Source organism: Portunus trituberculatus, chromosome 41 (assembly GCF_017591435.1).
Source record: "Portunus trituberculatus isolate SZX2019 chromosome 41, ASM1759143v1, whole genome shotgun sequence".
NCBI lineage: Eukaryota > Metazoa > Arthropoda > Malacostraca > Decapoda > Portunidae > Portunus > Portunus trituberculatus.
This window is the reverse complement of record NC_059295.1, coordinates 726,927-740,967: the sequence shown is the minus strand read 5'-3', so window position 1 is coordinate 740,967 and position 14,041 is coordinate 726,927.

The following is a 14,041-nucleotide window of genomic DNA, read 5'->3' as shown; positions in this document are numbered from 1 at the left end:
CTCCCTTGAACAGGACACGTAAAGTTCTGTTCCACAGTTGGGGGGAAAGCTTGTCCTGTAGCTGGAACATGAGGCGTAAGAGGATGATGTGTTCTAGAACTTTACAGACACAGGAGGTGAGAGAGATTGGTCTGAATTTGTCGGTACCAGGCTTGGAGATGGGCACAATTATTGTACTGCGGGTCCAAGAGTGTGGTAAGTATCCCACGCGGAAGCAAAGGTTATAGAGGCGGAGGAGGGGGTTGCCAGGTACTTCTATGAGTGCGCGGAGGACTGCGTAAGTGATGCCGTCATCTCCCGGAGCCGTCGCCTTGCCCCTAGAGAGGGCACGGCGGAGGTCTTCAACAGTTATGGCTACATCATATTCCTCATCAGTGGAGAGTAATGCAGCTGAGAGGCGGAGCGCGCGGTGGTGTTTCTGGGTGGAGAGCGCGTCTTGAATGTGTGCTGGTAGATTGTCTGTCCGCGATTGTGCCGACCACTCGTTAATTAGATCCTATGCGTATTGTGCAGGGCTGTGGTGTAGTACACTGGGGGGCTTCTTCCTCACAATCTTATTGATGATGTGCCACATGGAGGCAACACTCGTTTGGTGATTGATGTCATCCTTCAGTTTGTGCCACGAATCTGTAAGTACACAACGCTGTAGGGCAATCAAGTCATCTCTCGACAGCTGGTACTGGTGCAGAGTCTCAGGACTTGGTCGTCTCTGAAAGGTGAGGCCATCCTCCATGGCCTTCCTCTCCGCCTGAGCAATCCGGTTGTCTAAGGTTAAAACGTGGGCACTAGCGCGACGCCTGAGGTGTGGCTTGCTGACGTATCTGGTATAAAAGGCATGTGTAGAGTCGACAAAAGAAGAATACAATTTTTCAGGGCAGTGTAGGTCAAACATAGGGAGAAGGTTAGTCATATATGTGATGTAGGTAGGACGGTACTTGGGGGGGATGGCAATTCGAGTGCGGGTTACTGAAGCAGGTTGACTGGGGAGGGAATAAAGGATGCTGAGCCCAACGTGATCAGAGAACAGTGCTGGAATGGATGAACATTTAACTTGTGAAGGTAGCTACAAGACCGCAGGTAAGGATGTGATCCAACGTACCGCCCCGAGCGTGTGTGGCGCCACCAGTATCCCATCGAGTCAGCTGATAACGGCGAGTGTACTCAAGTAGTCGAGTCCCATTGCGGTTGACGGTGCCAGAAAGATCTCCTAAGGCAGGATGCCGGGCATTGAAGTCACCCATGTATACAACGCCACGGATGGTGGGAGCTGGAAAGATGGCTGGTTCCATCCTGCCCGGTGCGGCGTACACGTTACACAGCCGTATGTTGCCGCTGCCAACAGTAACTTCAAGGAGCTGGAAGGTTGTTTGATTGTCTGCAGAGTTTTGAAGGAATCTATGCTGAACGGAGAAGTGAATATAAGTGATTAAGCCGTGTCTGACTCGATGGACATAGGACACGTAGCCACTGAACGGCTTCCTCCCTGGGCAGAGCATTGCCAACAAACGCTTCCTGAATGAAAATGACGTCCGGGTGACGGCGATGGACATACCCTTTGAGTGCTGTAATTTTTGCCCAGTTATGCCCGTATCACACGGTCACGTATACCCGCGACAGGGTGTCGCGCGACCAGTATGTTCGACGATCAGAACGCAGGAAACATAGCACACGGCGTTGATCTTCCATCCGAGACCTTCACCACCACAATAACAACAAACCCGGGCGGAGCGCCACTGAACACAATGGACCCAGTTGACCACGCTAGCTTAGCTGTTGGACTTTATGCAATTGCACTGCAAGAGCAGAACAAACGAAAAAGGAAGGCAAGGATTTGGACGCGAAGGTGGCTAGTCCAGCACTTGTGGTGGTAAACAAATCAAAACAAAATCCGATTCTATCTGTAGGTAATTAATAAATATCGTATAAGTGATGGGTATGCAAATCATGAAAAATTACAGCATTATATTGATGATATATGCCAAATAAAGCATTATAAAAAATAATTCAGTATTTTTGTGGAGTATGTTCATTATAGTCTTTCCACGACGGTCTTCCAGTCGCGGGAAATGGACAACGGTCTTGGATCATATCCGATGACCCGCTGTCCTCTGAAAATCGGCGTTTTCTGCGACGCGGTCGTCGATATTCCAGATGCGCGACACGCTGTCGCGGGCATACGTGACCGTGTGATACGGGCATTAGTAACACCACAGGCATTCCACAAGATGACATGTAGCTGTACTTGTTTATTGAACATTTCCTTTAGGAGGATGGCGACGGGAAGAGGAAGCAGTAGTGCTGTGGGTACCAGTAGACGGTACGGCACGCGGGGGAGACTGCATGGCGGGAGCAGTCAGAGTCTCGAGGCTCGAAGCAACAGTGTCGAGCTTCCGTGTAAGGTTGTCAATTGAAGCAATGACGACTTGATGAGATTCAACCAGAGCGTTTATTGTAGCTTCTAACGTGGCCTGCTTGCTGATTAAACCATTGAGGTGAGCTTCGATGTCATCAAAACGGGCTGAAAGTGTACTAATGCGAGTCTTAAGTGTGGCAACAGCTTCGCGTAATGCCGTAACTTGCATAGGCTCGGAAGCGGTAGTTGAAGCAGGGGGCGAAGCACTGTTGGGTGGAGGCGGCGGTGGTTGTGTCGCTCCTGTGGGCCTGCGTGTGGCAGATGGTGCAGCGTTGGCTCGACGGCGTGCGCATCCAGGATGCCAAGCACTGACTCCAGGCTGGTGACATCGGGGGCATTTCCAGTGCGAAGTGTCCGGTGGTGAAGGCTGTGGGTGCACCTGGGCTGAGTCAGAGGCAGAAACAGGTGGAGGAGGGGGGCGATACAGGCACGTCCGTGAGTCGTGTGACTCAGAGCAATATGCGCACCACTCCAACGCAGAGCAATACCGGGAAATGTGGCCAGAATTCCAGCAGCGATAACACCAGAGCTGTTCATCTGGCATCCTGCGAAATTCACAGGGAGGCAAGCATGGAAGGAAGCTGAAGGCGATACTGGGTGGTGGTGGTTGAGGCAGGCTCCATGTGACCACCAGACGGTTGATGGGTGTTCCATTCTGGTAGAAGCGACGTGCGGTATAAATGCCTGGTAACTCTTTGGCCAAGGCTGCATCAGTGCAGACAGGGTAACGGGTAATGAGATACGTAGGGAACTTACGGGGCTGTTCTGGTGAATCCTGTATCTCGAGGGAGAGAGAGATAGAACTTCTCCCTTCGTCACACTGTCAACAATGTCCGAGCGGCGGCGGGAGATGTAGACAAAGCGGGATGTAATAGCTGCCATCTTGACCTCGGCCAGAGTACGATCCAGAGTCCAGACGAAAGGTTCGAGTAACCTCAGACAGCCATCGAAGTTTAATGTCAACAGAAGGGTTGTCCTTGAATAGCAGCTTGACGTAATCAGTCCTGGAAGCGAACGCCGGGGATGAAGGGGCACTCAGCGGCGAAGCCTCTGCTAAAGGAGCCGTGGGCTGCACAGGTACGCGCTGCTCAGGACCAGAAGATTCCTTACGCCTGGTGGACTTTGCGGCAGGAGACGATGGCTCAGTGCTGCTATCCGAGGCATAGTTGATGCGGCACTTGATGGCTGAGGAAGCCTGAGTGGTAGGGAGCGACATCCCGACTTCCGCGACCAGCGTGTCGTGGCGTCCAAGAGATGGTAACGACGGCCAATGTTCGTGAGGGACTTCATCCTCGTCACTCATCGCTAAATCCGCCTCCAGGTCCGCGAGGGAGACCGGTCCCGAGGGCTCCATACTGCACGACTAGGCGGCAGCACGGCAGGGTAGGTACATCACCAACAATGTATGACGAAGTGTGACGTATCCATGATGTCACAGCAGTACCAACTGCACATGCGCAAAAATGAAGCAGCCGGACCAGAGGGCCTTTGCCTGAGAAGGTGAATTTCCTTCCAATCCACAGGCTAAGTCCAAAGACGAGGCAAACCCAACTTGTGTGTGAGTAAGGACTTGACCTTTATGATGTACTGTGCAGCAGCTGCAGGGTGGTGACAGCAGAAATCCAGTTAAAAATCCAGAAATTAGAGGAAGTCACAGTACAGTTTGTTTACGTTTGGCCCTCTGGTGGCGAAACTGGATTTAAGTTATGGAAAATAAACTCCACAGGTGGTAATTTATGGTTTCTAGAATAGGCTGAACGAATAAGATGGTAAAACTTGATTTTCACAAGTATTCGTCATTTTTCTCAATAAAAAAAAAAAAAAAAAAAAATTAACAGCTGTTGTATAACCTGAGTAACCAAGCGCGGGACCGCTATGCTCCATCAGTGTCTATTTTTTGCAGATCAGTCTTTCCTGTCTGATTCGGTATAAAATCTTTAAGACGAGACATACTTTTGTGTTCTGGAGGATCATTTTCCCCTCGCATGGCCTTAATCACTTACCTACCATGCCCCCCGGCCCCGCCTCCCGCCCGCCCGGCGGTCATGCCCTCCCTCCCCCTCAATACTTTGGCTGCTTCTTTCCACTAATACGCTCCAGACATACATGTACATCACAGTTATTTCTGCACAAGATGTATTATGTTTTGTCACTACCTTCACTATCACAACTATGTAAATATACTTACACTAACCTGAAAAATTAAGCCTCTACCCCTATAAAAAAAAATCTCTCTCTCTCTCTCTCTCTCTCTCTCTCTCTCTCTCTCTCTCTCTCTCTCTCTCTCTCTCTCTCTCTCTCTCTCTCTCTCTCTCTCTCTCTCTCTATATATATATATATATATATATATATATATATATATATATAAAAGACAGGTGTGTAGCTAAATCCTGGCCATGAGACGAGTGGTACACACCACCGAGTTCTTATCTTACTTGAAAACACTATTCATCACACATGAATGTACAATGTACTTGTACAAGACCATATTACCCTAAAACCAACCATCGCGCCTACTTACACCCACACTTACACGTGAATAATATTTTCTAAAAAAACAGAGATAAAATGTCTTATTCTATCATGGTCCAGGAAGCCACCAATGTCTACACAATCATAAGGCATTTTATCTCTGTTTTTTTAGAAAATATTATTCACGTGTACGTGTGGGTATAAGAAAATTTCATGCCAATCAAATGAATACACAGGACAAGGACAAAATGAAAAAAAAAAACACCCTCAAAAACCTATATCTCGAAATGTTTTTTTGCACTTCAAATAATTTCACAAAATCTGTAAAAACTGATCGATTTATGTTAGGTATCATTTTAAACTTCAACAAAAATACAAGTTTTTTTTTGTCAGAATTAGATTTTTTAATTAAACAAAAAAAAAAAAAAAAATAACGTGATTCAGGAGCCCTACAAAACACTTTTCGAATTGTATTCCTTCGAAGACAAAAAAAGGTAAACAAAAATATAAAATGAGAATAAAAAGTAATTCCTACCAATGGTAGATATATAAACAAAGATTTTATGATAAATTTTTCAATGTAATTAAATGAAAAATGAATTTTGTGAAATTAGAATTTAAAGAAAAAACATTTCTTTAAGTCCCCGCCACCATTCACCCAAATTTGATGTATTCCCTTTACATCAACAAACAACATATTGAAATTTCAAAACAATTGGATGGACCAAGTCTCTAACACAAGAGTTAACCAGTAGCTACTCTCATTCATTCATACCTTTCTCTGGTAAACTCGGGAACTCCCTGCCTGCTTTTGTATTTCCGTCTTCCTACGACTTGACTTCTTTTAAGAGGAAGGTTTCAAGACAATTGTTCCTTAATTGTGGCTAACTCTTCACTTCTTTATAATGAAACCAGCACTCAAGCGGGCCTTTTTCTTTTTTTAATAATTTGTTGCCCTAGGCTGGCTTTCCTCCTGCATAAAAAAAGAGAAAAAAAAAGACGAGATATGAGCCCAAGGAATCTTCGGAGATGGTAAACAGGCCGCTCCAGTCAACCACGGGGGGTGGTTTAAGGACTGCGGTGGTACTTGGGTAGGACGAGGGGACAGGAGGGACAGCTAAACTTCATCTGTGCTCAAAAAATAGTCACGGAAATATCGCTATGCTTTAGAATTTAGTACACTTTCCAGCACAAACAGATTCAGTTATACATACTACTTCTGCTAGGAGCAATTTCCAAAGTTCAACAGTGCGCAGTGAGAAATGTGATCTGACCGGTAAAATGGCAAGCCACAAAAATCTAAAACAATCCCTACGAGCACCTACTCCCTTGGCTACTTTATTAATATTATCATACGCTTCTTCCTGTCCCGTACACCACAACAACCGACTAACATTGAAGTTATAACAAAAACACAAGAGATAAAAAAAATAAATAGTGTATAGGGGGAGGGTGGGGCTCCCAGGCCCCGGCCTCGCGGTTTGGTGGGGGCGGGCGCCAAACCGCTTAACTTCAAGCCCTTAGCACCGTATGAAAATATAATGAAAGTGAAGAAAATTTTGCTATATTGATGGCAATTTTCATGATTCAAACAAATTAAAGTGAAAGAAAAAGTGTTGCACAGTGCGCAATGGGCACAAAAACAGTCTCCGCCAAATGGAAACGTCACTACGGGCTACCACTCTCCTGCTGCTGGCTGACAAGTGCTAATACATGCACGTGGTATCTATCGTTTTCCTCATTTCCCGACTGAAATTAACACTTGCCGTCTTCTCTCTGCTTTTGTTTTCCCAATTGAGATTTGTACCTGCTTGCTTTGTAAAAATATATGCCATTTTGAAAATTTTCGAATTGTAAAAAAAAAAAATCTGCAGTTTAGTCAAAGTGTGATTTTACCAGCGCTGTTCCTATAAAGTATACAATTGTGTACCTACATTTTATCTTTGTGTTTCTACTGCCTTTGAGGTTGTTCGTGTTCTACTATAGTCCGACTCAAATATGAAGGCCGCTGAGGGGGGAGACCTAACGGGTATTCCCCGGCTGCGGCGTCGCCAAGCATCGTAGCACATGTTTCGATCTCATTATTAATTTACATCTTAATGAACCGTCATAAAAGTGTATTCCTTTAAATTTCTACTAAGGATGTATAGAGAGCTTTGAATATTGTTTTAGTGTAATGAAGACAATGATTTTGTATAGATACCACAAAATGCAGCACCACTGCTCTCCAGCGTTACTACTTTTCAAGGTTGGACATGGGAGAGGTCAACCTCCCTGACCGCTGATAATCCCCAGGTCAAATCAAGTCACTCCTCCCCTCCCTGTCGCTCAGGATGGAAGGTGAATGTCTCGTCCGCGCTACTCGCCATCGCAACCTTCATAGTCAAGAGAAATTAATTATTTACAGCGTCAACAAGTTCTGCTTAGAGGATTCTTTTGTTATCAATGTGGAGGACACTTCTGACGAAGAACTGTCGATTAAATAGCTGAGAGGATTATGCCTATAGGGTAAAACCTCTATAAAGAAAAAAACGCACCTTAACTCTTACCTCATGGGTGGTGTGGAAAAAGAGTAAAATAAAACAACAAAAAAGATGCATGTCTACTTGTCTATTTTAGAGAGGGAGAGAGGAAGGGAGGGAGGGAGGGAGAGAGAGAGAGAGAGAGAGAGATATGGGCGTTTCTCCACACTTCAGTGTTAATCTTATAATTGGGGGTGCGACGTTTGGCGACGCCGCAACCGGGGAATTCCCGATAGGTCTCCCCCCCCCTCAGCGGCCTTCATATTTGTGTCGGACTATAGTCTGACATTTAATGACTACTTTTGCTAAGGACTATCTCAGTGGGCGCCAATGGTCAGTATATTGCCCTGGGCATCAAATTTTAAAGGTCCGCCACTGCTCCCGGGACAAAATTACAAACTGGCTGGAACACTGGGACAGGGGCTTAAAATTGGGCTAATTCTGGCTAATCCGGGACGTATGGCAACCCTACCTATAGCGTCTGTAGGTATACTTGAAGAGTATGGGAAGCCCTGTCCAGTTTCCGCACATTAGCGGCGCAGGCAATTTTTATATAAGGTGGTACCCATATTAGAAGGGCCCATATCACCTACTCAAGGCAATTACACCTTCTCCTAGAACCTAGGTATCATGGTGACATGTAGGTAACTAAACCACTCCACAAATGACAGTTTCAAGGCAGCACGCGATGAAATTCGAACCTACGCATGTATGTCTGCCCGATCCCCCGCTCACCACCTTATCCACTATGTCACTGTCTGCTGTAGTGATGGGGAGGCTCACACTTGTGTCGCTTCAAGAGGGGATCGAAGGACAAGACTCCCACTCCCTCGCCAATGTCTCCCATGTGGCTCAGGAAGAGGAGAGGGCCCAGTATGGAAGTCTAGAATACCACTGATTGCCTCCACTGATGTGGGTTCATCCATGGTGACCGTCTAGAGGCATCTTGTGAGAAAGACGGGGATCCACACTTCCAGCTTGCCTGTTAAGCTAAGAGCTTTGACTTTATGTAGTAGGATGCTGTCAAAAGGTTTGGCAAAGTCGAAGAACACAACATCTACATTCATTCTCTCAACCACATAGTGTAGGACCTAATTATGGTATTCTACGAGTTTTGACAAACATGACCTAAGCTTACCTTTCTGAACCTGTGCTGCTTGTGTTTGGCCAGGTGCAAGGAGTCTCGAGGTGAGCTAGATTTCGAAAGAGTTTGATATTTTTTGTTCTTATAGGAGTGACAAGTTGGAGAACAGACTTTGCATGATTCCATGCATACATATAAAGCACATGAGTTTCAGGTGACGAAGGCTCAAGTACCTTTTGTGGGCCACCTCTCTATCATGTATAATGCAAGAACAGGCTGTGCTAAACCAAGATTTGGAAGGTTTAGGTTGAGAAAAAGTGAGAAATGTACAACTGATGATTGATACATTTATTTATTTTATTTTTTTTATACCATGTGGGCTTTTCACGGGAATTTATGGGCTAAAGGGGATACTTATTAAGGGTACCTCCTATTTCAAAGCCCACCCGCTGGGAAACCGTTGCCCCGAGTGAGAAAGCCCAACCTACACTCAGACCGTAGACAGGATTCGAACCCGTGCGCTTGGAGATCCCTCGGATCCCAAAGCACACACGGATCCACTGTACCACGGCGGCCCCTTGTTGCATTAACAATGAAATACAACAAAGGAGGAGGCTTTGCCACTCATCCCCTGGTCAATGACTAAGGCTCGAATATAAAAAATCTAAAAATAGAGCATGCATATCAATAATCTAAATAAAAAAATAGATATTGCACACCTTATTGCATAAATATCCTACAGTTTGCAAGCAAACTTAGGATATTCCTTAAGTATATCCCTGAGAGTGGCTGAGTCAAGGAAGTTGTCAATAAGGGTATACAAATCATGCTGACCTTGCGGGCTAAATTTAGCAATGAGGGGACATTCCGTTACATAATGACGCAGAATGTGTCCCCTTTGTGCAGCACACAACACACAGAATACACCAGGAGAAGCACTGACTTCCCAAAAGTATTTATAGCCTAATCTGAGCCTCATTGCCATCCTGTTGTGTGATGCAGTGTGTCTCCCATAGGTGTAAGTATAGCTCTGGGAGACACGTGCACACATAGTGAAGACTACTGCTACTGTACCTATGGGAACAAAAATAACTAACGCTACTATGTAGAAAGTCTTTGATGATACTTTTAACATAGCCGAGAGTGTATCTAGTGCCAGGGTCCACTGTATCGTCCTGAAGGGCATATTGAGCAAGGTGGTCTGCCTTTTCGTTAAGCAGGATACCCTTATGAGAGGGTATCCAGGTGATATGGACCATGGCACCAGCACCTTCTAGGGTAGGGGTTCTCAATCTGTGGTTCTCAAACCCCCCGGGGGTTCACAAGAAGATTTCCAGGGGTACTTAGACGGGTGATTTAATGATACATCTTTTGCAGAATATCTTTGCCTATTGAGTTAGTGTCAGTCACTAAATTAACATTCTGTTCGATATCAAATTACTGGGGGTTCGAGTAGATGGTCTTTTAACTCAGAGGGTTCTTAACGAGAAAAAGGTTGAGAACCCCTGACTATAGTCTAAAGGCATAAACATTTCCTCTTACATTGGCCAACCTATACCAATGAATGATCCAAATCACCCCAATGATTTTTGGAAAATAAGAGAACATAAAGTAAAAAGTTTAGATAATAATTAATTACAGCTACAGACCCAGACAAAACGTAAACCAAAACACATTAGGAAGTGTCGATATCCAGGCTACACTTCCGCCTATCAACTGAACTGAACTGAATACCATGTTCATGCTATGGCAAGACAGAGCTTAGGAACACGGTGATGAAAACACTACAGCACCCTTGGACTATTTTTGTTTCGGCTGCTAATTTTCTTTTTTTTGTCTCATAAAGAAAACCGAACAAATATTGCTCTACTCATTCCTTGTGAAGAATTAACCTGTGCAGAAGCGAGGTGAAATGTGTGTTAAGGTTCCGTGCTGTATTTAAGTCTCTATAAATGAAAGCTCTTGGTACACCAGACAATTATGTTTTGTTCTATATTATGATGTTAGTCGTATAAACTCAGGTAACTATAAATAAATACCATGGTAGAATAAGAACAAAAAATATTGGAAGGAGTAAAAGCATGATAAATCAATAGATACATCGTAATACATTGTTTAGAGACGACTACTCTGTACCGCGAGACGATGCTGACCCACTCCTGAATTAAACCAACCTGCGAACACTGAAAATGTGACAGTTTGGGTCTTCTCCTATTGGCATTAATCAAAGTATTACGATTTATTCGCAATAGTAATATATTATACTCAGATGGAACATGCGCCTGATGTGTTTGAGATGTGGCATTTTGTTATAGTACATATTGCACTATATAGCGACCGTTTAGGACTGAAAAACTATAGCTTCAGGTAGATATACAATAATGTTATCTATTGATTTTCAGTCTTAAATTAGGGGAAAATTACAAATATTGGTGCATTTCTTTAATAATCCTCATTGCTTCTCGAAAATGTGCACGAACTTAGAAAAAAGTTGAAGAGCACTAAACTATACCCTGAGAAAAAAATACAGTAAAAGAGATAAGATAAAAATGACCAACATCTCTATTACTACGGAGGCTAAGAATAATACCAAGATTAATTAAGTAATTCAGAGATAACGAAACGAACGACAATCGCGAGAGCTTCCACGGTAACAGTGTGCATGATAAGATGTGATTCCAGATTTCTCGATAGCGCTCCGAGTTTCCAAGATAACAATGCCATTCCAGTTTCCTCGATAGCGATGTGAGTTTCCAAAATAACGATGCCATCCCACGATAAAGATGCCATTCCAGTTTCCACGATAATAATGCGAGTTTCCACAATCAAGATGCAATTCCAGTTTCCACGGTAACGATGCGGGTTTCCAGGATGTCGATGCGATTCCAGTTCTCACGATGCGATTTCACGACACAATATTGAAGTCTACTTGCCTACTCAGGTACTGGGACGAACCCTTTCACCCCGTAAGGGTCCACACCAGACCCCTGGGTGCGAGGAGAGTGACGCTGCCACTTTCCTGCGCCGCAATTAAAGTTTACTTGCCTACACCGGTACTGGGACGAACCCTTTCACCCCGTCAGGGTCCACCCCACACCCTTAGCTGCGAGGAGAGTAGCGCTGCCACCTCACTGCGATGCAACTGAAGTACACTTGCCTACACAGGTACTGAGACGATCCCTTTCACCCCATAAGGGTTCACCCCAGACCCTTGAGTGCGAGGAGAGTGACACTGCCACCTCACTGCGCCTCACACGGGTAGCAATGAGCAAGGAGGAGGTAGTACACACCTACCGAAACAATAACTTACTCCTAGTGATATCTAATAGCACTAGTTCAGGAGGTGCTGTGAACCTTCCATTAAAGCTAGTTGTGATCTCGTTGAATGTTTCCCTTTGTGTTTCACAACTCAAGGGGGTAGTCACAGCTTACCCTCTAAAGACAGCTCTCTTTCTTCACACAAAACTACATGCACTTACCACACATACACCCTTCACTCAAAATCAAGATTTAAAAGAAAAATGGGACCCAAAATAAACAATGCCTCGGAGTCCCCTCTGGGAGGGACCAAAATGTCCCCAGGTCGGACACCTCTCCTGTTGAAGACCACAAATGCCTTGACACCTCCCTCAACTTTTCTACATTAACTTCTGCAACATTCGCGGTCTTAGATCTAATTTTCAATCTGTGGAACACCACCTCTCCTCTACTAAACCTCATCTTCTTTTCCTCACCGAAACACAGCTGTCTGAGGCAACTGACAGTAGCCCCTTCTCTGTTCCCTCCTACTTTCTCTATTCTCATTTTCATTCCAAAGCTGGATGTTGCGTCTATGTACGCAACGACTTAACTTGCTCTCGTGCCCACGCTCTTGAGTCTTCCGAATTTTCCACCATCTGGCTACGACTTAACAGTCACTCTCAAACTAAATTCATCTGTGCTGTTTATCCCCTAACTCTTCTGACTATAGTAATTTCTTCGACTACTTAACTTCTAAAGTGGAGCACATTCTGTCCCTCTACCCTTTCGCTGAGATTTCCATTCTTGGAGATTTCAATGTTCACCACCAGCTTTGGCTTTCCTCTCCCTTCACTGACCACCCTGGTGAACTAGCCTTCAACTTTGCTATCCTCCATGACCTAGAGCAACTGGTGCAACACCCTACTCGTATTCCTGACCGTCTTGGAGACACGCCCAACATTCTTGATCTCTTTCTTACCTCTAACCCTTCTGCTTATGCTGTCACCCTTTCATCTCCCTTGGGCTCCTCCGATCACAATCTCATTTCTGTATCTTGTCCTATTTTTCCAATCCCTCCGCATGATCCCCCAAAGCGAAGATGCCTCTGGCGTTTTGCCTCTGCCAGTTGGGGGGACCTGAGGAGGTATTATGCTGATTTTCCTTGGAATAATTATTGCTTCCGTGTCTTTGTGCTGAACGCATAACAGAGGTGTTAGTATCTGGCATGGAGGCGTACATTCCTCATTCTTTTTCTCAACCTAAACCTTCTAAACCTTGATTTAACTCAGCCTGTTCTCGTGCTATACATGATAGAGAGGTTGCCCACAAAAGGTACTTGAGCCTTCCATCTCCTGAATCTCATGCACTTTATATCTCTGCCCGGAATCATGCCAAGTCTGTTCTTCAACTTGCCAAACACTCTTTCATAAATAGGAAATGTCAAAATCTTTCAAACTCAAACTCTCCTCGTGACTTCTGGCATCTAGCCAAAAACATCTCAAATAACTTCACTTCTTCATCTTTCCCTCCTTTATTTCATCCTGATGGCACCACTGCCATCTCTTCTGTCTCTAAAGCTGAACTCTTTTCTCAAACCTTTGCTCACAACTCCACCTTGGACGATTCTGGGCTTGTCCTCCCTCTCCTCCTCCCTCTGACTATTTCATGTCTACAATCAAAATTCTTCGTAATGATGTTTTCCATGCCCTTGCTGGCCTAAACCCTCGGAAGGCTTATGGACCTGATGGGGTCCCTCCTATTGTTCTCAAAAACTGTGCTTCTGTGCTTGCACCTTGCCTGGCCAAACTCTTCCAACTTTGTCTATCGACTTCTACCTTTCCTTCCTGCTGGAAGTTCGCCTACATTCAGCCTGTTCCTAAAAGGGTGACCGTTCTAACCCCTCAAACTACCGTCCTATAGCTTTAATCTCTTGCTTGTCTAAAGTTTTTGAATCTATCCTGAATAGGAAGATTCTCAAACATCTGTCACTTCACAATCTTCTGTCTGATCGCCAGTATGGCTTCCGTCAAGGTCGCTCTACTGGTGATCTTCTGGCTTTCCTTACTGAGTCTTGGTCATCCTCTTTTAGAGATTTCGGTGAAACTTTTGCTGTTGCGTTAGACATATCAAAAGCTTTTGATAGAGTCTGGCATAAAGCTTTGATTTCAAAACTGCCCTCCTACGGCTTCTATCCTTCTCTCTGCAACTTTATCTCAAGTTTCCTTTCCGACCGCTCTATTGCTGCTGTGGTAGACGGCTACTGTTCTTCTCCTAAACCTATTAATAGTGGTGTTCCTCAGGGTTCTGTCC